Raw genomic sequence first — 15191 nt, forward strand, 5'->3', positions numbered from 1 at the left:
TTTTAATCCACTTTCATGTAAATCAATTTAAACTTAAAAAAAAAAGTTTTTACTCAATATGCTTACAGAAAGAGGTGAAATCAGTGTTGACTGACATGACTAACAACCATTCAATGCTGATCACTGACCCAGCATTTTTATTTGATTATCCTGACAAATCTAATAATTGAGCCCATGTATATATATGCAAGATGTATATATGCAAGGTGGAGGATCCAATTAATCAACTGCAGAAAGAAAAACACTCAACTTAAAAAAGGTTGAAACAAATGACAAATGGAAATGGCTGAATCACTGTACCTTTTTGACACAACCTTAAATCTTAGTTTTACTATATATTATTTGGTACTTCTGGATTCAGTAGTTAGGGTAAAAAAAATTTCTGTATTCAAACATATCTACAGAATGTCCATATAAAATGTGTGGATATATACATTTAATATACACACATATGTGCACACATACAAACAATACTCACATGTCAAGGAAACAGTGCCTAACCACATCCCTATTTCTCACTAATGACCCAATGAATCATTTATGACTGTAAGACCAGCTTAGATTCTATAAGGCTGTACGACATATGGCTAAAGAGCTCAAACACAAGCACCCACGTTCAGGCTGGATTAAATTGTTCCTCCTCATGATTTCTGACAAACAGTAATGCCACTTATATAACAACTGTATCTCAACAACTTAGAATTCAAGAGTACAAAACCATAAACACTGAACTCCCTCATTATTTAAAGAGTACTCTTTCCATTCTACTTCCACTAACGGGTAAGAGGACACACCAAACTAGATCACTGAACTGTACAAATGATCTTCACTCTTAATCTAAACAAACTTGTGTTAAAACATTCTGAAATGCTGCATCCTTTGATTTCTTAATCTTTTCAATTGCCCGATGCAGGTCCTGCTGTTGAACAGGCCGAATTTCATCTTCATCATGGCTTTCTTCTGATGTAGAATTAACATTCTCTAACACAGAGGAGAGCAGCATCTCAACACATCGCTTTTAGGTCCCTTCCTGAAAACGCATCAGTTTCCTGGGCAACTTCTAGCAGTCTACATGCCTGTCCACATTTTCATTTTTCAAGATGAGTTTCAGGATTGCTTCTCTCTGTTTTAAAGCAGGCTGGTTGATATGAAATCTTGTAGGGATTCTTCTCATTATAGCCGTGTCAAGGTCCTGAGGATGAATGGTAGCTCCCATTACTATGACCTGGCAGCTGTGATCAGTATCCAATCCATCCCAGAGATTCATAAACTGAGCTTTCATCATGGCTGTAGCTTCATGGTCAGAACTTGAACGGTTTCGTAGAAAGGAGTCTATTTCATCTATAATGATGATGGACAGTTGTAGCTTTATGACAAGGGAGAAGACAGCAGCTGCCAATGTTTGAGATTCTCCCTACCACTTATTAGTCAGTGTCCAAGGCTCAAGGTTAATAAATCGACAGCCTGCTTCTTTGGCTGTGGCCTTGGCAATCAACGTTTTACCACAGCCTGGGGGGGCCCATAGAGAAGAACACCTTTTGGAGGCTGCAGAAGCCTGGAATTCTCAAACAAATGTTTCTTTTTGATAGGTAAGATGACTGTGTCTTTCAGATCCATAAGGACCTCATCTAAACCTGCTATATCACTTCCAAGTAACATGCATATTAAGATAGTCTACCAGGCTGGGTGCCGTGGCTCATGCCTGTAATCTCAGCACTTTGAGAGGCTGAGACAGATGGATCATGAGGTCAAGAGATCAAGACCATCCCGGCCAACATGGTGAAACCCCGTCTCTACTAAAAACACAAAAATTAGCTGGGCATGGTGGCGCATGTCTGTAATCCCAGCTACTCAGGAGGCTGAGGCAGGAGAATCGCTTGAACCCGGGAGGCAGAGGTTGCAGTGAGCCGAGATCATGCCATTGCACTCCAGCCTGGTGACAGAGCAAGACTCTGTCTCAAAAAAAGAAAAAAAAGAAAAGATAGTCTACTAGATGGGCAGCAACACTCATTTCGTATTCTGAGAGCTTCACATTTTTCACACCAATTAGCTTCATTAGTTTTTCTGCCTGTTTCTGAGCTTCTGCTTTTTTCTTTCTTGTTGGATCAATTGCATCTACCATCCATTTGATACTAAAGTATATTACTGAACCAAATATTGTCAAATGGAAAATTAAACCAACAACTTCATTGTGACTCAAAGGATGAGGAAAGGCATCAGCATGTACCATCTTAATTGTTAACCCAGGAGCAGAAACATTGGGAGCAAGTGCCCTCGGCTGGCCTCACACAGGAAGGAAATACAGGAGATATTTCAAAACAGGTATGCAATGCACAATAGTCACATCGGAGTAAATGGGGTATCCATCACCTCAGGTATTGATCTTTTGTGTTACAAATGATCCAATTGTACTATTTAGTTATTTTAAAATGTACAATCAAATTATTTTTGACTATAGTCACACAGTTGTGCTAGCAAATACTAGATCTTATTCATTCTTTCTAACAATGTTTTTGTGCCAATTAACCATCGCTGCTTTCCCCACACTCCCTGACTACCCTTCCCAATCTCTGTTAACCATCCTTCTACTCTTATCTCCATGAGTTCAACTATTTTCATTTTTATCTCCCACAAATCAGTGAGAACATGTAAGGTTTGTCCTTCTCTGTCTAGCTTAGTTCACTTAACAAAATGACCTCCAGTTCCATCCATTTTGTTGCAAAAAACAGAATCTCATTCTTCTTTATGGCTGATTAGTACTCCATTGTGTATATGAACCACATTTCCTTTATTCATTCATCTGTTGATGAACGCTTACATTGCTTCCAAATTTTGGCTATTGTGAACAGTGCTACAACAAACATGAGAGTGCAGGTATTCTTTGATATGTCGATTTCTTTTATTTGGGGTATATACCCAGCAGGGGGATTGCTGGATAGTACGGTAGCTTTATTTTTAGTTTTTTGAGGAACCTCCAAACTGTTCTCCACAGTGGTTGTACTAATTTATATTCCCGCTAACAATGTACAAGGCTTTCCTTTTCTCTCCATCCTCGTCAGCATTTGTTATTGCCAGACATTAGATAAAAGCCATTCTACCTGGGGTGAGATAATATCTTATTGCAGTTTTGATTTGCATTTCTCTGATGAGCAATGATGTTGAGCACATTTTCATACACCTGTCTTCTTTCGAGAAATGTCTATTCAGATTTTTTGCCCATTTTTTAAAAAAAGGATTATTAGATTTTTTTCCTACAGAGTTGTTTGAACTCCTTATATATTCTGGTTATTAATCTCTTGTCAGATGGGTAGTTTGCAAATATTTTCTCATGTTCTGTGGCTTTTATCTTTGTTAATTATTATTATTTTTTTTTTTGCTGTGCAGAAGCTTTGGAACTTGATATGATCCCATTTGTCAATTTTTGTTTTGGGTTGCCTATGCTTGTGAAGTGTTTATTACTTAAGAAATCTTTGCCCAGTCCAATGTTCTGGGGAGATTCCTTAATGCTTTCATGTAGTAGTTACATCATTTGAGATCTTATATTTCAGTCTTTAATCAATTTTGATTTGATTTTCATATCTGTTCAGAGATAGGAGTCTAGTTTTGTTCTTTTGCATATAGATGCCCAGTTTGCCTGGCATCATTTATTGGAGAGATTGTCCTTTCCACAATGTATGTTCATGGCTACTTTGTCAAAAATGAGTTCACTGTAGATGTATGGATTTACCTCTGGATTCTCTATTCAGTTTCACTGATCTGTGTGTCTGTTTTTATTTATGCCGGTACCATGCCTTTTTGGTTACCTTAGCTGTGTAGTGTAATTTAAAGTCAGGTAAGTGATTCCTACAGATTTTTTGTTTGTTTGTTTTTGCTTAGTATAGCTTTGGCTATTCTGGGTGTTTTGTGGTTCCACATACGTTTTAGATTGTTTTCCTATTTCTGTGAATAATGTCATTGGCATTTTGATAGGGATTGCATTAAATCTGTAGATTGCTTTGGGTAGTATGGACATTTTAGCAATATTGATTTTCCAATTCATGAACACAGATTGGTCCAATTTTGTTTTCTGTTATAATAAGGCAGCACGGAGTTCAATGCCTCACAAATGCTGTGATCTCCTTCTCCCCAGCACACAAAAATGTTCTCTGCACCATGCCACTGCTGCTGGGGGAGAGAGGAGGTGTGATGTCAGCAATTCAAGATGGTTTTTCCTGCATCTTCCATGCCTCTTTTAGTAATATGAAGTTAAAACCAGGTACTCACCTGATCTTTGGTTCTTATAAAGGTGCTATTTTATGTAGTTAGTTGTTAAATTGGTGTTCTTGAAGCGGGGACAATTGGCGGAGCCTTCTATTCTGCCATCTTGTTCTGCCCTAAGTCCTCATATATCATCTTTTATGAAGCATCCATTCAAATATTTTGTGCAGAACTCAAACCATGTAACCTGGAGTCTGTGGCTTGTCTTTATAAGGTTTGGCTTGATTTGCCTTTTAAGTGGAGTCCTTTGTATTCTTCCAAGGTGGAGGTAAATTTCTATCAGGAGTGGCATGGAACCAAGATAAATCTGTATTTCTGTTAGTCAAGTAGAAATTTATCAAATTTTACTGATGCTGATAATAATATGTAAGAACTTTACCTTATAATGGTATCTGGGGAAAAGTAGACACTCCTTTTTTAATGCCATGTTTGACTAATATAACCAATGCAAAAAATATACTTGTTGATATTCCGTCATCATTATATTCTGTTCTTAAACTCTTGTGCATTTTCTATATGAGATCCATGTGAAACAGAAGTAACATAATTAGCTGTAGGAAATATCAACTAAAATAGAACTAAGATTTCAACGACAAAGGAATACATGGTTTAAATCCTGTCTCTTCCTCTATCTCTCCTGTAGCTCTTTCTCCTTTTTTTCCCTTTCCCTCCATCCCTCTTCCTCCTTTTCTCCCTCCACCCTTGTCCGTGTGCAGTTGAGAAAACTTCAATGGAGCAATTGCAGTTTAACTACTGACCTCCTCACTTTTCTCATTTGTGAATAGCATGAATTGTTTTTTGGATAGTTTTACATCCAGAGTATTTTTCAGCGGTAAGGCCATTTCCCATGCGTGATAAAACTGAAAAGTGACCCTATTTCTGAGAAGGCACGGAAGCAAGTTCACGTACTTTCCTGGGAATGTTAAAATGTCAGCCAGGAGTGCTTTCTACACTATTTACGCTTATCCAGGTGTATATATGCCACACATAGCTGAAAAGGGATACATGTATTGTTTTCAGTTTGAACAATTTTTGTTGTTGTTGTTTTTGTCTAAGGGGAAATATATTCTTTAAGAAGAAACTATCAGATACTTCTCATCCAGGCTGTTCTTTGGGTCGTGGGGGCTCAGTTGTGATAAAAGGTGAAGTTAGAACTAGTTAATGGAGAACTAGCTCCCATTATGCCACTTCCTGGCCAAATCAGGTACTGACCTTGGGACTGCCACATATATGAACCTATGTTGCCTTCACTGAGATTGGGGGCTTTGAGAACCACTGGCGTATTTGGAAACTTTATGCAGCAGTTAACTGGTCTAAAAATTACACAGATGAAATCTATCTCAGGAGAAATATATTCTTAACTATCCTACTCTCTTTCTCCTCTATAATAAATGTTATAAAGGTTTGCCCCTGCGTTTGTTTTACTTTACATGTGAAACAAAAATTTTCATGGGTAAATGAGTTAAAGTATTCGGCTTTTAGCTCAAACAAATGAGATGTTAGTTTAAGAATAGACCTCCACTTATAGGCTGATTTATAACATTTGCATTGGAGGATATGGAAAGGATATAATGAAAACACAGAAATTTCTGTGGCATTTTAAATTTTCACTTTTTTATCAAGAAAAATTGAGTTCTTGTTGAAATAACCTGTACAAAACCTGCTTTAAAAATAGTTTTGCATGTTGCTTACACGCAAATATTGTATTATAAATAATAAGAAAAATTTGAATTTAAATATCTCATGAAAATAGAACCACAAAATATTTTAGGTTGAGTATGACAAAAGGAAGTGTTTAGAAGATTTTTTTATTGACAAATTTATTTTGAATTTTCTTCTAAGAACCCAAGATATATTTTCCTTTAGAGAAAATGATCTGAGGCATGCTAGAGGGTATGTATTGACAGCTGTCCTAAACTATTTTCCTATTAAACTTCTATGGGTTAAAATAAATCAACACTCTGTCAGGTGTTATAATGTTGAAGTATGAGCTCATTTCCTTGTAAAGTGCAACTCTTAGATTGTCAGGGGGTTTCTGGCTTTTCATATAGGAAGAGGAACCCATTTTCTCCATCTTAGTATGTCCTCATGTATCTGAGTTTGTGGATTCTTTCACCTTTGGCTCTTGGTTCCTGGCTTTGATCAGTGTGTTTTGATCTCAGTTGGAAATCAAAATGTGGAAAGAACAATGGATGGCTCTCTCTCTCATACCAAGAACTGGAGTTGGAGAACATAGATCGCGTCTTGAGAAATAATCATTTCAAATGTTAGCCATTCCTAGATTTCTGCCAAATATTAACCATGTAGAAAATTGATGCTATTTGTTGTTTTATCTAGATTTTGATTTTTAAAAATGCACCTTAAGATGCAAAGTACTACTATTTATGGGCAAAAACTATCTGGAGTTTATTTGAGAATTCTTTAATGCGCCAGTCAAATGCTTGTTTGACCCAAATCCATTTTCTTACAGTCTTAGTCTATTTGTGCTACTATTACAAGATACTACAGAATGGGTAATTTATAGAATACAGAAATTTATTTCTCACAGTTCTGGAGGCCGAGAAGTCCAAGATCATGGCACCAGCTGGTTGGTTGTCTGGTAAGGGTCTGCTCTCTGCTTCTAGGATGGCATTTTGCTGCTGTGTCATCTGATGGTAAACTGTGGGGCAGAAAGTCAAAAGGGGTGAAGAGTGTCTGAGGCCTCTTTTGTAAGAGACTTAATCCCATTCATAAGGGAGGAACCTTCATGGCCCAATCACCTCTTAAAGGCCTTGCCTCTTAATATTATCATATTGGCAACACCTGAATTTTAGATGGGACACATGCAAACCATAGCACCTGCCTTTTCCTGCTTTGCTCTCTAAAGTAGGGAAACTCATTTCTCTTGCTGTCTTGCACTCTAGCCTCCAGATAGGTTTGCTTAATGGGAGTTACTGGTGGTAGACTGGAAGACGAGAATGATGGGAGAAGCCAGGATATTCTACCCCTAGTCAGATGCCTCTTGTAGCATCTCTGGTTGTGAATTGTCTTCTCAGTAGCTCCAAGACTAACTGAGTTCCTCCCACCTTGGTCCCACCAGCGCATATTCCAGGGTTCTAGCTCCTGCCAGAGAGCCTGACATCTGGCCTCTAATAACAAAATCTTCCATTGTCCCTCTAACACGAGGGTTGGTGGCAGCTTCCAGCTGTTGTCAATCTCTGTGTTGATTTGCTGTCTCTTTTTAGGCTCTCAGACCTTCCATCACCTGAAAACCCAATTTGCTTATAATGATATCCTTGTGTTTGAAAAAACGGAAGTGGTTCTTTTATTTCCTGGCTGAGCCTTCCTGATATCTTAGCAAACAAATAAGGAGGGAGGAGCACCCTGATTCTGCTGTGGTGGTGTAAGCCCACCCCAGCTGTCTCACCTGCCATTGACAACTAGAAACTCAAAACAAAATAAACAGCAACGTGAGGACTCCAAAAAATAAATGAAAGCACAGGACTTTGGAGGGGAATCACAGCTTGGAGAAGTCAAATGCTTGGAAGTGGGGTTTACTATTTATTTTTTTCCTCTCACAGTCTTACCCTGAGGGCAGGCCTCAGCCATTGAGTTGCACATGGCACATGCAGCTGAAACTGATATAAATTTAACTTTTTATTTGTTTGTTTGTTTTTGGCCGGAGAAACCAGAGAAGGGAGCTTCAGTGGGTCAGAGAATTTGGGGAGAAGTTCTACAGGGAAGAAAGACAGGAAAGGGTTCTCCTAATTCTGTGTATTAACCGGAACTAATTTTAGACTAAACCTTGAGATATGCATGCATGAGGCACAATCAAAGATGTATAGCCAAGGCTTGGGGAACTTAAATGAAATTTGAACCACCTGCACAAGTCTCCTGAATAGCACATGCATGGAACAGACCCAAACCAATGTTGCAGAGACCTAAGGAAGTCAATGGAAATTAAAACTACCCTTACAGAAGGAAACAGACTATAATGTATGAACCTAAACAGGTTGAATGCCTTCTAAAATACAGGCTGGGCACAGTGGCTCACGCCTGTAATCCCAGCACTTTGGGAGGCTGAGGCGGGCGGATCACCTGAGGTCAGGAGTTCGAGATCAACCTGGCCAACATGGTGAAACCCCGGCTCTACTAAAAATACAAAAATTAGCCGAGCATGGTTGTGGGCACCTGTAATCCCAGCTACTCGGGAGGCTGAGACAGGAGAATCACTTGAACCTGGGAGGTGGAGGTTGCAGTGAGCTGAGATTGTGCCACTGCACTCCAGCCTGGGTGACAGAGTGAGACTCCATTTCCAAAAAACAAACAAACAAAAATACAAACTTCAGCATTCTCTAGAAGTTTATAACAGGACTCAGCCTTTGCAGCATAATGCTCGCAATGTTTTAAAAAGCAACTCAAAATTACTTAAAATTCAAAGAATCAGAAAAATGTTTCCAATTCCCAAGGGAAAGCAAGACGCACGCGCACGTGTGCGCGCGCACACACATACACACACACACACACCCCAACCATGAAATGACCCAATCTGTCAACTATCAGATGATGATTTTAAAGCAGCTATTATAACTAGGCTCCATGAGGTACAGGAAATCACACTTGGTATTACGTGGCTGTTGTGCTTTTAATGATACGTATAAGGATAATAATTTTGGATTGGATTGCTTCTTTTTTATTGCAGTAAGTACACATGTAAAATTTATCATTTTCACTTTTTTAAAGTATAAGTTCTATGGCATTAAGTACATTCACACTGTGTGCAACCACCACCAGCACTCATCTCCAGAACTCTTTTCATCATCCCAAAGTGAAACACTGTACCCATTAAACAATAACTCACCATTCTATCCCCCAGCTTATAAACTTGCAGAAGCCAGGCAGAGGCACTGAACTGTCAGAGGAAAGGTGAACATAACAACCACGGTAGGCAGCAAGACTGGAATGATGAAAATGGTGCCTGGAGTCACAGAGAGCTGTAACGAGAGCTAATGGATCATGGGACCCTGAGCAGTGAGATAGATGGGAAGCTCGACTGGGATGTTACCCTATTCTATTATTAAAAAAAAAAAAACAAACACAACTGGGATGTAGAAGTTTAGTGTCTGTTCTTGCAGTGAAAAATCGTGGTCTTTCATTCAGTTTTAAAATCTAAATTAGTTAACAAACCCAGAGCTCTGTGATTGGAGGTGAGCCTGGTATTCTTCTTTTTGAAGAAGGATACTGTGATGTCATTAGAAGTATATGAGATGACTACTCCATTGATCCTTCCTTAAACAGACCTGATGTCATTTTCCAGGATAACTTTGTAGTGAGGAATCAGGACTGTTAGTTGTGAGGTCTGAATTAACATTAATACTAGGGAACCCAAAACATTATCATGGTCTTCCAAAGACTGAGCCCTTGTCTCAAGTTTACTTCACGCCATACCCATTTAGTCACAGGGCCCATTTTGCAGTTATTTCTGGAGTTTCTGCAAGTGTAATTGGGACAGATAAAATTAGCAGCTGGCAGAATTTCTGACTTGTGTATGTCTATCTATGGAGTAACAGCCATTACGATAGAAGGAGTTAGTTGAAGTTCTTGAAAACCTCCTCCCACATCCTGGCCAAGATGATTAATCGGAAGCAATACTGGGGAGGACTGTAGAGACCGGCACTAACACAAAAGACCTGCAGGATGCAGAAATGGTGGTTCCCATCAAAGCCCCACTCCATTCACCATGCTTGAAGCACTGCCTAACAAGAAAGCTCAATTGTGTCTGCCTATGGCAGCAGCTGTCTTGAGAAACCAAGAAACACAACCTGCAAGGCTGGAGGAGTTAACTCCTTGTGGTGCATGGGAAATGGAGGAAGAGGGTGCTGGCAGAAAAATACTCCTTTTTTCCTCCTCATGGTGGTCTATTTCAAGATGGAGTCATTCAAATAGCCTGTTGCAGAGGCCTCGTGAGACTGGGCAATCAGCTGCATTTATTATGAGATGTGGTCAGCTTTGTAAAACACCATGTTAAGTTCTCTCTCACTCTTCTCTAGCTCACTGCCCTCTCTCACTTCTGCTTCTCTGAGGCTGCACACCCCCAATAAAATATCAGCACAGAAGCTTTCCTCTTAGGCTCTGTTTTCAGTGGGACTGGAGGAAAGATAGAAAGGATCCAATTTCTGATGCTGTTTGTTTATTGGTTTGGCTTTACTAAACAATCCTGAGTCCTCCAAAATCAATATATTTTCATAACATTTTACAAATAGCCTATTTCCATCCCATTTTTGAACCCAAGGGAGATTATCATAGTTAGAAATGGAACTATAAGTCCTGGATGTTCAAATCTTTTCCTCCATTGCTATAGATAAAGAAAAGCAGGCCGGGCCTGGTGGCTCATACCTGTAATCCCAGCACTTTGGGAGGCTGAGGTGGGCACATCATCTGAGTTCAGGAGTTCAAGACCAAGCTGGACAACATGGCAAAACCCTGCCTCTACTAAAAATACAAAAATTAGCCAGGGGTGGTGGGGGGTGCCTGTAATCCCAGCTACTTGGGAGGCTGAGGCAGGATAATTGCTTTAACCCGGGAGGTGGAGGTTGCAGTGAGCCGAGATCTCACCACTGCACTCCAACCTGGGTGACAGAGCAAGACTCCATCTAAAAAAAAAAAAAAAAAAAAAAAAAGCGGGGGGGGGGGCAAGCAAACAAGAGCCTCTTGTCTATCTTGCTGTATTGACTCTTTTTTAGGATTTTAGGAAATATTTCTGGAAAGGATGAATCTTGTGGAATGGTAGAGGCAGCTCAGTGAACTAGGAACAACAGAAGTAAAAGCTCAGGTACAAGACATAATCAGGTGTTTTGGAAGAACATCTGCATCTCAGCAAAACTTGAACAAAAAGCTCAGGTGGGACATGGCAGGAAATGGACCCAGGGCCACGTAAACACCTGGTGATAGAAGTCCTTATAGGCCAGTGTAAGTAATGTGAATTTTATTCTGCATGTTTCATGAACCACCTGCCTCAGAATCACCTAGAATGCTTGTTAAAAATACATTTAACGCATTTTCTTAGACACTAAGCCAGATGTACCAAATTACAATCTCTTAAGAGAGGGCCTGGGAATCTATATTTTGAATACTTCAAGGTGTTTCTTAGCACACTAAAGTTTGGGAACACCTGGTAGTGCCTTGAAAAGTTTTTGTTAGTATTGTTTCATAGTTAGATTCTGTCTAGACCATTCTGGCATCAGTGAGAAGGACAGGTCCAAAAAGGGGGACCCAGATTAGAAACAGAGACCATTCATTCATTTATTCAACACATATTTTAAGCACTTCCTATGTGCTTGGTAAAAAGGATGTAGGAATGAAGGAACAGATGAAATCTATCTTAATCTGCTTGGTGTCTCATGAGGGAGATGAACAACAAACAAGTAAACAACATGCAAACAAGATAATTCCAGATGTGATAAATGCGATAAAGTAAGTGTAATAGTGTGAGAGAGAATAGCTGTGTATCTGTGTGTGCTAGAGGGGGATTTATATAGGGTGATCGGGGAAAGCCTTTTGAGGAGCTGACATTTACTCAGATTTGAAGAGGGAGAAACCAGCCATGTGAGAAGCCTGGGGAAAGGATTAGTTCTCCATGCAGAGTGAACAGCTGGTATAAAGGCTCTGAAACGGAAATCAGATCAATATCTCCAAGAAACAGAAAGGATGGCATAGTGCCTAGAGGGTAAGGAGGGTAGAAGACAGTAGAGAAAGGTATGGTTGTTAAAGTAGAAGAGTAAGTTCATGCAGGGGGATATTAGGCCATAATAGAACGTTTGTATTTTATTCTAAGTGTTATTTATTAGTACAGGAAAGAAGTGCAAGGCAGAGGTAGTTCATATATAAAGATGAGAAGGATATACTCAAGCAATATTTAGAGAATGGGGTAAAATGAAAAAGCCGTAGGTATTTGTTGAATGTGGAGCATGAAGGTAGAGAAGGATTCTAGGATGATTCTCAGGTTTGTGATCTGGATTCCTATGGGTAGATCATGGTAACATCATTTGAAAAAGAAAGAATAAGAGTAAAGGGGCATTCGAGGGGATGGGATATTGGGCACTATTTGAACATGCTGTATTTGAGGGGTTTATGGAATATACTAGTGATGTATGTCTATATTACAATATTTGACTACACATGATAGAAAACTGAAAATAACAGGGTTTTTTTTTTTTTTTTTTTTTGAGTCAAGTTCTCACAGGCTGAAGTGCAGTGACATGATCATGGCTCACTGCAGCCTCGAACTCCTAGACTGACATGATCCTCCTAGCTTGGCTCCCAAACTGCTGGGATTACAGGCATAAGCCCTCACGCCTGGCCAAAAGTAACAGTAATTTCAATAAGACGAACATTTATGTCTTTCTCATATCAATAAGGTTCAGAGATAAGAGTACAAGATTTGAGCCCAGGTCTTAGTTCATAAAAGTGACTGGGTGACTACATGGAGAAGTCAATGTCAGTGAAACAAAAGTTTACTGCTACAGTTCCTCTAGAAATGAGAGACGCAGCCATGCGAGACTGCATAGGAAGCACCAGAATAGGTCAGGAGAGAGGCCAAAGCAGGAGTGAGGGGAAGGCATAGTCCACAGCCTTTAGAGGGGTTTCTGTGGGAAGTTGAGGGTAAACAGTTTAGGGTTGGTAAGTTTGAATAATTCCAGTGAGTCTTCAGGTGTAGGGTCTGTCCCTAGTTGTCTGGAACCTGGCCCTGGGTTGATTTACTATAGTAGGAATATTGGCTTGCTGTGTGAATTAGATAAAGGAGGTGGTTGGAGGTATAAACTCAGGATTAGTTGGTTTGCATGTGAAAGGCGTGCTAGCAGGTGAATTGTTTAGTATTTCTAGGAATTTGTTAGACCTGAAAGGAGCAGTCTTTCCCAGGCCAGCAAGGTCCCCAAGATGGCAAAACATAACAAAAAACATAATCAATTCAAGGCTGGTAGAGCAGCTACATTATTATCAATGATGCTTTTTTATCTTGTTAATTCTCCATTCTCAACACATGGATCAACCTCAGGGGCCAAGATGGCTCCTCGACCTTCAGGTATCACATCTACATCCTATCTAGTGGGAAGAGATGAGGACAAACATGATGTCCCCTTCCTCCAAGGATATCCCTGGCAGTATCATAAACCAGTTCTCTTATATCCCATTGGCAGATATCTGAGGAAGAGTTTGTGAAAGCAAGCAAGAGGGATTGGTCTGGAATAAGTGGGTGCACCAGAGCAGGCTGTGAAAGCCAAGGGAGTGGAGGCTTTAGGAAAGGAAGAGGGATCAAAATTATAATGTGGCCAAGAGAGGCAGCAGATCAGAACTGCCGAGTGTCCTTCAGGATAGTTCAAATGAAGGGTCACTACTGTCATAGCAAATTTAAGGGAGAAGTAAAGAAGAAATAAAAGAGAAGTGAGGAAATAGACAAGGCAGCAAGCATGAACTGCTGTTTGCTGAGGCTTGGCTGCTGAGGAAAAGTAGGAAATTAGAGGTCACATAGAATTAAGAGATTTTTATTGTAGATATTAGATTCACAATCTTTAATGTAATATATCCACAAAGGGTAAACTATTTAGAAAAAATAGAGACTGGCTAGTAAATAAAAGCAGAAATATTGAAATAATTATTGAATGCAGTTCTTATTGAGGTATTTTGAAATGTATAGTAACTTATAGGGCACTAGAACAAGCTAAAAAAGTATGAATCACTAAGTACTCATTCTGAAAGTGGTTAAGATGAAAGTGATTGACGACTCACATTTCTTTCCTTGCGAGAAGCTGACTGCAGGGTTGGTGTATTCAGAAATGAAAGGCAAGTTTAGCCTATGTGCATTTGTCTTTAATTTGACCATATAAACAACTACTTTTTTTTCTAATGACACGGTTTCATAAATATCAATTTAGTTGGATTTTATTTTCTTCTAGCTTGAATATTCTCCTAGAGGAAATGTTTAACATGAGATTTTATTTAGACAGGTAGTGAAAAATCAGTATGATACATTACGGAAGAGAGTATGAGTGCCATATCTAAATGAAAAGTTTTTAAGGAAGACTTCCTTGGGAGTGGTTTATTATAAAACCTGTCAGATGGTCTCAGTGCCAAATGGGCAGAATTTAGAGATCATTAAAAGACTTAAATATTAACGTGACTTGTACTTTCATGAGCAACCAAATTATTGGTATTCAACTAGCATTTCTTACTCTTTAACAGGAAAAAAATACCCTCTCATTTTCTTCCTAATACTCAACAGTGCCCTTAATTATGTCACTGATCTTGCTACAACTGCTGCACTTGACATCTAATAAATCTGATTCTAAATTGGTTTGTAGTTGAATTTTGAAAAGGATCAATAGATTCATTTATGTGGACTCTTGCCCTGCTGCTGAAAACGTGACTGTACATGCAAAGAATGAGATTACCACATTTGATTCACAACCTCTTGGCTGTCTCAGTATACCTGGAATACTGTATAACTAATGAAGAATTAAATTAGTAGTACTACTGGTCAGACCTGACACACTTATCTGTGCCTAATCTATAGTAGCAGTGAGATAAGATGTTGATTTCTCCCTCCATGAGCAAACACTTTTGCTTGGATTTTGTAGACTCAAAAATAAACCCTTAACCACCATTATGATCAATAACAGTAATAATAATGATCATGATAAGATTGAATGCCATGCTATTTACACAATTGTATTTTCAAGTAAAAAAAAAACGTATCTGTAAATTATCTTTTAAATTTAGTTTGCAGAACCTAAGAAAAACTGATTAAGATTTCATGTAGATGAAACTCATTGAGGAATTTTTTTATTTGTGAGTGCATTACTAAATTTATTTAAGCAGTTATTGAAGTAATATACTATACCATTATGTGTTATTTGATGATGAATAAAAATGCACTTAGAACTCTCTCTCCTTTTTTT

At 38.9% G+C, this 15191-nt stretch overlaps 1 pseudogene; it reads right to left on the reverse strand.

Moving 5' to 3' along the window:
• Window positions 1–832: 832 nt before the first annotated feature.
• On the reverse strand, window positions 833–2236 carry LOC100582245 (annotated as a pseudogene).
• Between the last annotated feature and the right edge of the window lie 12955 nt (window positions 2237–15191).

Source organism: Nomascus leucogenys, chromosome 4 (genome assembly GCF_006542625.1).
Source record: "Nomascus leucogenys isolate Asia chromosome 4, Asia_NLE_v1, whole genome shotgun sequence".
Classification (NCBI taxonomy): Eukaryota; Metazoa; Chordata; class Mammalia; order Primates; family Hylobatidae; genus Nomascus; species Nomascus leucogenys.